The 11,736-nt window shown below is 32.9% G+C and overlaps 1 long non-coding RNA gene across 1 annotated transcript; it reads right to left on the reverse strand.

Moving 5' to 3' along the window:
• Positions 1-3,148: 3,148 nt before the first annotated feature.
• Positions 3,149-4,575, reverse strand: LOC139517751 (uncharacterized). Its single transcript, XR_011663196.1, has 2 exons — positions 4,291-4,575; positions 3,149-3,724 (listed from the first exon to the last, which is right to left on the reverse strand). It is a non-coding gene; the product is annotated as an uncharacterized lncRNA (long non-coding RNA).
• Between the last annotated feature and the right edge of the window lie 7,161 nt (positions 4,576-11,736).

Raw genomic sequence — 11,736 nt, forward strand, 5'->3', positions numbered from 1 at the left:
AAAGTTGCTGGAATGCCTCTTCGATCGGAATCCAAATTTGTAACATAATCATAGTAGCTTTTCATTCTCTCCAGCATGCTATTAGATGTGTGTTTGAAATATAAGTAAAAAAATATATATATATACTGACAATTATTATTGGTCTATAATTAATTGGGTTTACCAAGTCCTTTTTCGGCACAGATATAAAAATTCTATAACTTCAATTTTCAGGATAATGACCATTTACCAAAAAAAGTAAAACTGGCACAAAAAGTTCTGAATCGGACAGGAACATTTCTCCTATAATTTTATCAAATCTAGCACTTTTACCCATTCGAATTTTTTAATTGCATCTTTAATTTTAAATCTGTGATAGCGCAGACAAGTTTATCCATAGATAAATTGTTCATATTTGGATCTTCCAATAAATTTCCGAATTTCTGGCGATATTTCCAAGGCGAAGAACAACTATTCTTTATTTTTCATTCAACTATTATTCCACATTATTATATATATCTTTATTCTGTCAAACCTTTGCAATTACAATGGTATACAGGCAATACATGATATCAATAATACAGACATAAATACATGATTACACAGAGCAAAATATGTACACTATTTACAATTATACTGATAGTATTTAACCAGGAGGGCACACATGCATGGGAATTTATAAATCTAATGAAAGTACACAGCTTTCTCAATTTAGATTTTATGTTTAAATTCATAATTTTCTTAAACATAATTATATTTGGACGATTTACATATTTTTTATCAATACATTCGTTTCTTTTTACTGACATCTCTGTGCACATCATAGTATAATGATACTCATCTCCAAGATCTTTAGAGTTACATAATTTACAAATTCGTCTATCTCTCTGAATATTTGTCCATCTCCCTATCTCGATGGGTAATTTATGGTTGATGGTTCTAAATTTGCATAACGTATAAATATCACGAAATTCTAGAATATCAAAATAGTTCTCAAACCCAAAAGTATCCTTAAAAATTTGATAATTTAATGTCTTCGAACATGCTTGCACATTTGAAAACCATGTTTGTTGAAACTGATCTTGATGTTCTGATTGTATTCTTTAGCCAAATGTCACTAATACATTATTACAACAGATTTATTAGAGCAAAAACTAAAATACATAATTATTTACAAAAGAGAAGATTTGTGTTTAAGTTTTAATTTTTGGTCCTAACAGAAAACATAACCTTAATTTTCAAGAAAATATTCTTTATTTTTCATTTATAATTAATCATTGCTCATCTCTGTTATATTACAGTATCTTGTCACCATTCACAGTACTAATTGGTAAACAAACATAGGTTTTAATTTTCTTGTGATAAGTTAATGACACCTATCATAAATCCCACCTTTCCATTGACCTATCAAGTCATTCTGGGGATAAAACCGGAAAACCATTGTTACCTAATTATTACTCAAACTTACATGTATCCGGTGATTTCCCTATATAAATCGATGTAAAAAATTATAGTTCGTTACTTGATAACATGATGCCTTCGTTTCTAAACGACTTAAAATCGCTCGTCATCAGAGAGAAGCCTTCCAAGTTAGACATATTTAAGAAAACGGACTATTGTTTCAATCGTGCTTGCCAACAAGTACAAGCTTTAAACATTAGATACGCCGAAACTAGCACCAGATACAGGAAAGCTTTAACCACGAGAATGATGAATGAGGCTTACCATTTATACGTGAAGATAACCATAATCGAAGGGGTGCAGATAGCATATCACCAATACACTAGACAAAAGGCGCTTGAGCTGGCAAACCTCAGACTGGAACTTCTTGGTGAAGAGGTTGATATAGTCGAAGAGTCTGATGATATCTACTGAGAAGCAGTATATATACATGGTTTAACAGTGATGAAACAGTCCTTTTTAGGGCTTTACAAATTATTCAGAAAGAATCTTCATTTGTTGTACCTTTACATGACTTATTTCAAAAGAAACCCACTTATAAACTGCAGTTGTTTGTTTAATTTTCCTAAGCGGCATACTGATTTTTGAAACTTTTTATTATTTTTTTTATAAATAATCTCGGTTTAAATTTTGAAATATATTTGGAAATGCATATCGGCTAACCTGAAACGTTATTATCCAGAAAAGAAAATAACTATTTATGAACTATATCACTTCCATTGTATGTTGTCTTTAATAATCTGTATATTCTACATAAGTTTTATATATTTTCCTGCAATCTGCAATCTCATGAAGCTATGTCACGACTTGTACAAAAAAGTCGAGCGCTTTTCTGTCTACATACAAGGAATTGTATATTTAAATTTAGATATACAATTCCTTGCTACAGATTATAATTTTCGAGATAATTTGCAAAACTTCAAACAAATTTTTTGAGTAAACTTCATCATTTAACGGTAATAACTGTTTACAAGTCGTTTGCCATTATTGAAATAAATAAACAATATGAAGACCTCACATTCTAATCTTTTTTGGCCTTGTCAGATTTTCTCTATCAAATAATTGTTAAGCCGTTTTCAGTGTTACATGTATAAGCAAATTTGTATGTTCTATTTTTAGCCATGTTGACCATCTTGGTTTGAAAACTGGGTCATCGCACACATATTTTATCTAGATAACCCAATAACAATTGTCCTCATGTTTCGTTAAATTTGGCCTAGAAGTTTCATAGAGGATTTGTGAAAAAAGGTCACGCCGGACGCCAAGTGATGAGAAAGGCGTACTTGGATTTTTTAAAAGGGCTAAAATGCACTCTTTTTATAAGCTTGTACAATTAAATCATTTTTTTTGGAGAAAATTTTCATGTAATTTATTCGAGTCGGTTTATTTTTTTATCTTCTCTGTCTCACGGCTTCCTGTACATATACGAAGCTGTTTTCGTTGCAAGTGATTTGAAGTAAGGTAGAATGATAGTACCATGCATATGCATATGATAAGATAACTTTTCTCGAGTCTTGTTTAACTTCTTATGATTACTTGAACGTTTTCTCATACTGAGATTCATCAATACCCTTTAATAGCGGGGATGTACTGTAAGTTCAGTTTGTCATAATTATAAATTATCAGTTTTCTGTTAATTTACTCTCCGTTAGTAGTGGAATTACTTACCTTTTTGAAAAAGTGTAGACACATAAAAACGAGAAAAGTATAAGATAAAATGCTTTATTTGACATATAATCAGAGTTTTATAATTTTTACAACGTTTATACTGCAATTTTGAGCACTTACAATTTTTGACCAAAAATAAATACTTGAAATTTAATAAATGTTTGGTATTTTGGCTTTTTTGTATCTTTTTAGAGGTACTCTAAATGTCACTGATTTTTTGGTGTCAAACAGCTCAGCTTCTTCCTCTAAAAATCCCTTTGTAGTTACTCTCGGTAGACAAATGTCGTCAAATTCATCGCCTCCATTGCTCTTTTTTGTTTGAATCTTTTTCTCTTTCTTTTTCTCTTTCTTGCCACTGTTTGATTTTGAAGATCTATGATTAGGACTCTTACGCTTAGAATTAAATGTTTTTATTCTGTCTTTCACTCGCTTCATTCCGTGGTTTTTATTTTTCCGAAGACGAAATTTCAATATTCCTTTTAACTGTCTCTCTGAACTGGTTGATTTATTCAAGTTTCTACCAGATTTATTTGCCATCTTCTCCTTTTCCCGCGCTAACACACAATTCAACAACCCAACTTATTACTGGACACAATAATGTGTCCATTTCTTTATTCTGAAAGTATAAATTAGAAGTATATATTCATTAATTGAAAACCAATGAGCAATTTAGAATAGTGGAAGGACTAAAAGTAATAATAAAAGAAAGCAATTCAAAGGATGCACTCTTTGTCTTGCCTTCTTTACTGATCATGTTTCTTGAAATTGATTTTTTGTTTTAAGACAACATTTTGTGTTTAATTTCATTAATTGATGATGACAGTGTATGCCATTGTGCGATAGCTTACACAATGACGGTTCATAACTTCTTTTAGAAATTATTAACCTTCTCGCTTGAAATATCTGAGTTGATGTCGAAAACGGCTTCAGTACCATGATATAATAAAAGTAATTTGTAAAGTAACTTGTACAAGTATATTAGTTATAAACCAGAAGTTTATTCAGCTAAATTAATCATCGGTCTAGAAAAAAAGCATGCATAGTTAAAACTTGATAAAAAAAAATACAATAAAAAAATAAAAAGAATAAACTATATAAAACTTTTTTTCGTTGACCAAAATTGTATAAGATTATATTTAAATGTTATTAAAAGCTTGTTTCTTAAGAAGTAATGAAACTTACGTTGTCTGGACATTTATATCACAAAGTGCAATGCCTGACTTCTACTCGAAAGTGACTTCGAAAAAGGTTACGTTTCTAGGCGACGATAGTTTGCATGCACCATTCATGTCACAATACACTCCTTGACGACGTCAGGATTTTTTTTAGTTTACGAATTTCATGTTTTAATGTAGATTGGAGAATACGATAGAATGGGCAATACATTGCCAAATTTTAGTTTCATATTATGTTATTTTCAAAAATTATGATAAAAAGTATGGGTCAAGGACCTTTTTTTTTTTTAAGCTAAAGGGTTGCAGCAAACTTGTCAGTGTAAACACTTTTTGACATTTTTTCAAGTTCTCATCCAAAACATTAAACATAGGCTTCATTTTTTCGCCTGAGTAAGATGAGAGTGAACCAACTTTTACACAGAAGACAGCAGTATAAAACTTTTAGCCCCAACTACCAACAAGGATCTGGTAAAAATCGAATCCGTTTTTAACGAGATTTTATTCTCCCTTCTTAAACCAGTTGCTCCGAAGGGCGCTGCTTTATACGACCCCAGTGGTCGAACCTTGAACAGTTGGGGCAAATTTGGTCACAATATTCAAGCTTAATACTGTGTGATAAATTTTTGACATAATATAGGTTTTTGTAACAAAATATATGTGGTCAAAGATCTAAAAAATCTATTGCACAATACTGTGCAATTGAAGATTTCTTCTTGAAACTTTTCAAAATTCGAAATTTGAAAAAAAGGAACCCTTAAAATAATGGTAAACAATAGATTCCCTCCTGACTTTTTTAAACCCCCCTTGGAGCAATAACCCTTAAACTCAATCCAATGCTTACCTTTGTAGTATTGAACCTTGTAGTATAAATATAGAGAGATCCATACACTTAAACACAAGTTATTGTCATGATTGTTTGGAAACAAGAAACATGCTTCTTTTTGGCCCCCTAATTCCTACATATTTTGGGCATTTAACTCAAAACTTAATCCCAGCCTCCACTTTTTTATATGGTACATTGTGGTACAATTTCAGAGAGATCCATACAATTACACACAAGTTATTGTCTTGAAATTAGAAAAATGCTTGTTTTGGCCCTTAATTCCTAAACTTTGGCCCAATAACCCCTTAAATGAATCCATCATTCTACTTGTGGTGTTAAACACTGCGGTATCATTTCAGAGCAATTGAAATACTTGTACACAAGTTATTATCCTGAAACTAGAAAAATGCTTGTTTTGGGCCCCTTTTAGGTACAGTATTCTACAATCGGGGGTTGATTGAATAGATTCACTGAATTGACTACAAATGATAGTAATACACAATAACAAACAATTGATTGATCCTACAGCAGTAGTCAATTGATTTGAATTGACTACACAATAGTTAGTAATTTTTGTAAACCGTCTATTCAATCGATTGTCGAATACTGTACCTGTGTCTTTAAGTGAATAGATCTTTATGAGATTTTTTCGACACACCTATGTGTCTTCGGACGACGACGACGCAGACGACGACATCATACCATTATACGATCTTTTGGGGTCGTATAAAAACCGATGGGACTGCTATACGCAATAACTATATATATACCTGAAAATATTTCGCCAATTTTTCAGACAAATGAAAGGTATAAAGATCTTGTTTGCTGATCATTTTACAGTTTCACACAAAACATGGATAACAACTTGTCGATGTGTTTTTCAAGACCATTAACTCATTAAATCAAAGTACTGAAGTACTGAACATCGGATGACCGCAGGTTCCTGTTTTCATGTCGCTAAATAGTCTTCTTGTCGCTTAATTTATTCTTCTTGTCCGTTCTTGACGCTTCTTGTTTTTAAAATTCTTCTTGTCGTTATTAGTAAGACCGCTATTTTTAGATTACAGGTGGTCATTTACACTACACGTATAACCTGTGTAGTGATTTTTATTTTACGATAAATTTATGAATGAACGATAATTTTATGAAAGAACAAGAGCACCTGACCTCTTTCTGAAACACCAATTAAACATATAAAATCGTATTTATTAAGATTTAATTCAGTCAAATTTTCACCACTAAATCAACAACTGAAATGATTCCATATTTTGTTGAAACATCGTACAACCGGAGAACAGAAATCGCAGGTATGAAAATGCACTTTTTTCACTGGTGTTGAAAACCCAAAACTAATTAATTTGACTATAATTTATGAATGACGGAAATTTAAGCGATAACAATACATCGGAGTGACCTCAAGGTCATCCTCTGTAAAAAGGAATCGATTGCTGATTTTGGTTACATGGAGTTATTTGTACCCGAAGATCTATTAATTCACTGGGGTAAAGCTGATGACCGTAACTGCATTCACGGTCATCCCAAGATGTCGGATGAAAAATTAGGTCAGTTTCTGTATTGTCTGTTAAAGTGTTTTTATATCATTTTCTTTACAAATCATACATTGAAACGATGTAAATTTATAAAAGAATCACTCGAAAATCACTAATTACTTCCGAGAAATGTGCATGAAACGGGAAATTCGATTTGAAAAAATCGTTAAGATGACCGTAAATCATAATCAAAATAGTTTCAAGATGACCGTAACATAAAACAAGGATGACCGTAATTGGTAAAAAGATGACCGTAACTTGTAAAGGATGACCGTAATTTGTAAAGACTGACTGTAATTTATATAGGACGACCATAACTTTTATAGGATGACCATCAATTCTAAGAAATATCCGTATTGTATTCAAAGCTTTTTTGTTGAGTTTGTCGATCTCAATAAGGGCTCGGTTAGCGGATATAAATATGTTTCATAAATTTCTTTTTAACCGGATTTTTGTGACAAAAATGTCGGTTATTGATTTGGGGATGTACGGCGGGCGGGCGGCAATCAAATGTTGTCCGTGCATTAACTCATGAACCGTTCAACCAAAGCTTTTAAAATTTTAATATAATGTTACTAACAACTAAATGAAGGTCAAGTTCAATAATGGCGATTTTGACTTTTACCGTTCAGGAGTTATGGTTCTTGAAAGATTGACAAATGGAGTTTCCAGTCGTGTCCGTGCATTTACGCATGAATCCGGTTTGCTGTCGTTGTGACAGCCTCTTGTTTTGAACTATAATATAATTGGCCATATTTAGGATTTATAACAATGATAGTAAATTGCATATTTCTCGTAAACAATGAAATATTTATTGATATCGACGTTAAAATTTTAACACAAATTGACAGCGATACGACGAAAATTTGAAGAAACATGAATGTGTCCCTAGTACACGGATGCCTCATTTACACTATCATTTTCTATGTTTAGTGGACTATGAAAATGGGATAAAACTGTAATTTGGCTTTAGAATTAAAAAGATCATACCATAGGGAAAATGTGTACTAAGTTTCAATTTTTTTTTTAACTTAATTGAAGCTGGACAAACGGACAAACAAACAGACGAACGGACGAACGTACGAGAGACCAGAAAAACATAATGCCAATAAATGGAGCATTAAAAACATTAATAATACATACGAATATTTGGTAATCGAGTCCATGTGTATGGTTCCAGAGGAAACAGATTAAAATCTTAATTTGTCTTGATATATGCAGGCGGAAACACTTTTAAAATAGAACAAAAGAATCGAAGCTCTGTGTTTATCGAGAAAGCGATAAATGTTAACTGTAATGTTTGATATAGTTACAAAATTTTAAAAAGTTAATAGAAACAAATAAAACGACAATTTTCTTATTTTAAAAACACCATTTGCATAAGTTTTCAATGTATCTATTACATAGTAATGCAAAACAATAAGATATCAAGTCGACGACATGGTTCTTATCGGGGCCTTTTATAGCTGACTATGCGGTATAGGCTTTGCTCATTGTTGAAGGCCTTATGGTTACCTATAGTTGTTAATGTTTGTGTCATTTTGGTCTTTTCTGGATAGTTGTCTCATTGGCAATAATACCACATCTTCTTTTTTATATATAGTATCTAAAGTTGGATGTAGAAAATGCATAACCTCCGATTTTTTTTTATCACGGACGGAGAACATATCAATCTTTTAGTTCAGAAATTTTCGTGTGTGCCCTTCCATTATGTGAATCAAGAAAAAATTCCCCAAAACAGGTAACGATTGTATCGAAAAGAGAAAAATCGAGCGCACCTTTTTATGTTAAGGCATGTTTGGGGTGTATATTTTGTCTTTAAAACGTACAAAGCAAGAGTATTTTATATAGCATCTCGCTTCATATTCTATTATTATTATATATCAAAGCTACAGGTTGACTTTATAACGTAAAAAAATGAAAGTACGAAAAGATGAAATATATGGGTCAAGTGAGATACCTATCTAATGAATCACAAATACAGAGTAGGTGTGTTCGAATAGCTATTTTTTCTAAAAGTACTTGACGACAGTCTTTTAATTTGGATGATGAAAATGGATAGCTTCGAAAAAAATATGATTTTCTTGTGTGTGATAATTAGGGTTTATAATCTTCAACCACTGAAAATGTTTAGTCTGCCCTTCCACGAAATATTAATTAGAATTTTTTTAAATGCTTAAGAATTTTCAAAAATTCCATCTGACATCCGAACAGACAATATTTTTAAGTTGAATCAATGCAGACAAGATCATTAACTAATGCTCATTAGCTAGTAGATACATTTGTCTTTTAAAATATAACTGACATATAACGATCGATCGTAATGGTGCTATGTGGATAAATTTATCAGTTTTCAAGAGCAAAATTGGCAGAGCGTCATCCCTACAATGGCTTCCATTTCTACGATTGTGAGCATGAACTGGCGTAATGGGGAGATAATTTTGAAGAAGTAGAATCCTGACTGTATGAATAACATTTCTGTATATATACAAATTGACAACGTTCCGCCTTGTGATACGCTTTTCGTACAATACTATTTTAAGGATCTACTTTGCTGGAGCTCACCTCCACTAGTTTATTCGAATGATATTTTCAAAATATTTCTGTTGTTTTATTTGCACGACAAAATGAAAGACTATATAATATCAATGGGTGTACATGCAATTTATTGGCATTTTTAAAAATGTGTATTTATTATATATGTCATTAAAAGGAATCCCAGAAACAAACAAAAATCTTTTGTCGCGCTACACTATACTGCCAGTTTTCCGCTTTAGAGTATACCCTTATTGGTCAGTGTGGTTTTTCCGCGCTATACCAAACACTATATATACACAGATCGTTCAACAATAGCAGGGTGAATTGTGGTGGTGCCAGGTGAGACACTAGTGATTTTTATTTTTTCTTTGGATACTCTTTCAATCCAGGTTTATTCTAACATTCAGTAAATTCCGTACAGAAGCAGATAAACAACATGGATAGATCAATGGAGACAAGAACATACAAAAGGACTCTATCAACAGGCAATTTACAGCAAGTTAACCAGACAATGAAGTGTAATAGAAACTATGCTATCAATCGAGATAAGGCTCTGGAGACCAAAACTGCGAAATGCAACTACCAACACTTAACTTTTGAGATGAAAGCTGGTAAAAACTTTGTAGTAGAATTTAGTACAGCAGCATATGAACTCGCAAAATCTAGAATCTTAACATTACTACAATCGAGGGATATCTCTACCAACTATACTGTACTCAAGCAACATGGTGTGGAACTATCTAATCTCAAGATTGACTCCTGTTACAAAGTTTATAACAGAAAGAACAATAACCAACCAGGAAACCTGCTCAAATTTACTATCAACCTTTTCCACATAACAAACAAAATGACAGTTAATGGAAATAGAGTTGATATCTTTATCAATGAGATCTTTGACATGCAGTCTTTGCTCTGAAATCCAAAGTAAATTTAAAGAACTAAACATCTGTAACAACACTATCCAGTCACAACTCACAAATTTAAAGGATTGTTATTCAACAGTCATACTTCAGGATGGAAAGAACAACCCGCAATCAATGTCATTGCAACCTACAACAGTAAAAAGTAATTTGAAGAGTAGAGGAAAAACCACCTCAATACCTTCCATCTTGGATGCCACTGACATATGTAGTACCCAGACAGAGGATAAAAACAGCCAAGTTATATGTCCTAAATGCGAGAATCCAGTAGAAAACGAAGGCATAGCCTGTGATTCCTGTGACAATTGGTATCATTACGTGTGCTCAAACATCAAAGAAGACGATTTGAAACATTATGAGGGTTCTGACTTTCACTGCCAGCAGTGCAATGACGACTTATTGTATTCAGAACAAACCAATATCCTAGATGAAAGAAATGATAATCCTAGTGAAGGAATAACATCAGCTGACCTTGAGCTCCCTCGTTCTTACACAGATCAACAAATTGAGGAGGAGAATGAAGATAATACAACTCCAAAGCAAATTTTCGATGATTTAGAAAACCAACATGCTCAAAATGGAATCACCATCATAAATTCCTCAAGCATACCAAAAGTTATTGATCAATCAAAACATTTACAAGCTACAGCTGTGCTCGATACTACTCCTTTGACAGATGCACCTAAACAAAGAACCCTTGATCCAACCAATCGAACGAAAGGGAAACAAGACCACAAGAGGCAACCAAAAGCTAAACCATATGACTCTGAACAACATATTAATACCATTCAGAAAACAAGAATTATAAATTTGGAAAATGAGGTTAAACAACTCCGGAATGTACTGCAAACTTTCAAGGACTATGGCAGAACAGAAGTAAATACACAGAATAGAGACGGAGATCTTAATATACCACCTAGATCACAACTCAGAGAACAACAACCTCAACAAGAAACATGCTGTCCAAAAAGAACTGTCCATTGCAGTCACAGGGAAGACCTACTTAAGCTCTTGGAAAGTCAAATGGTACAAAACATGATTATCAACTCTTCACTTATCAATCAGCTCTCTTTACAGGTGAGACCTCTACAACAGAATCCACCTTCTTATCCATCGCCACCATATTATGCTCAAAATCCATATATACCATTCCATGGACAAAACCAAGTGCATCAACATTTTGTACCTCATCCGGTCAATATTCAGCACAACCAACCTTATTCATCATATCCGGTCCATAACCAGCATCACCATACCTCTGTACCATACCATTACAATCACTTCAATCAAGCATATATACCTCACCATGGACAACCACCTCAATTGTTTACAGGTGTACATACTCAGGCTCGAACAATCCCAGATATAACTCAAGGGTACAGAAGTCATCCTAACGCCTTTCATAGTCAAACTTTCCAGAATAGGACAACCAATATGGGCAACCCTGTATTAAGGAGCAACCATCCTCCACAAGCATACCACCAACAGCAACGAACTCCTCATCCTAACATCATGACTACAGCTACTCCATCTGCTCAACAACATCCAAAAGTTGTTCCAAGTAAAATCCATAATGTACTCAATTATGACCAATTGAACCAACAACTCGCAGGACAATGCTC

Source organism: Mytilus edulis, chromosome 3, assembly GCF_963676685.1.
Source record: "Mytilus edulis chromosome 3, xbMytEdul2.2, whole genome shotgun sequence".
Lineage (NCBI taxonomy): Eukaryota > Metazoa > Mollusca > Bivalvia > Mytilida > Mytilidae > Mytilus > Mytilus edulis.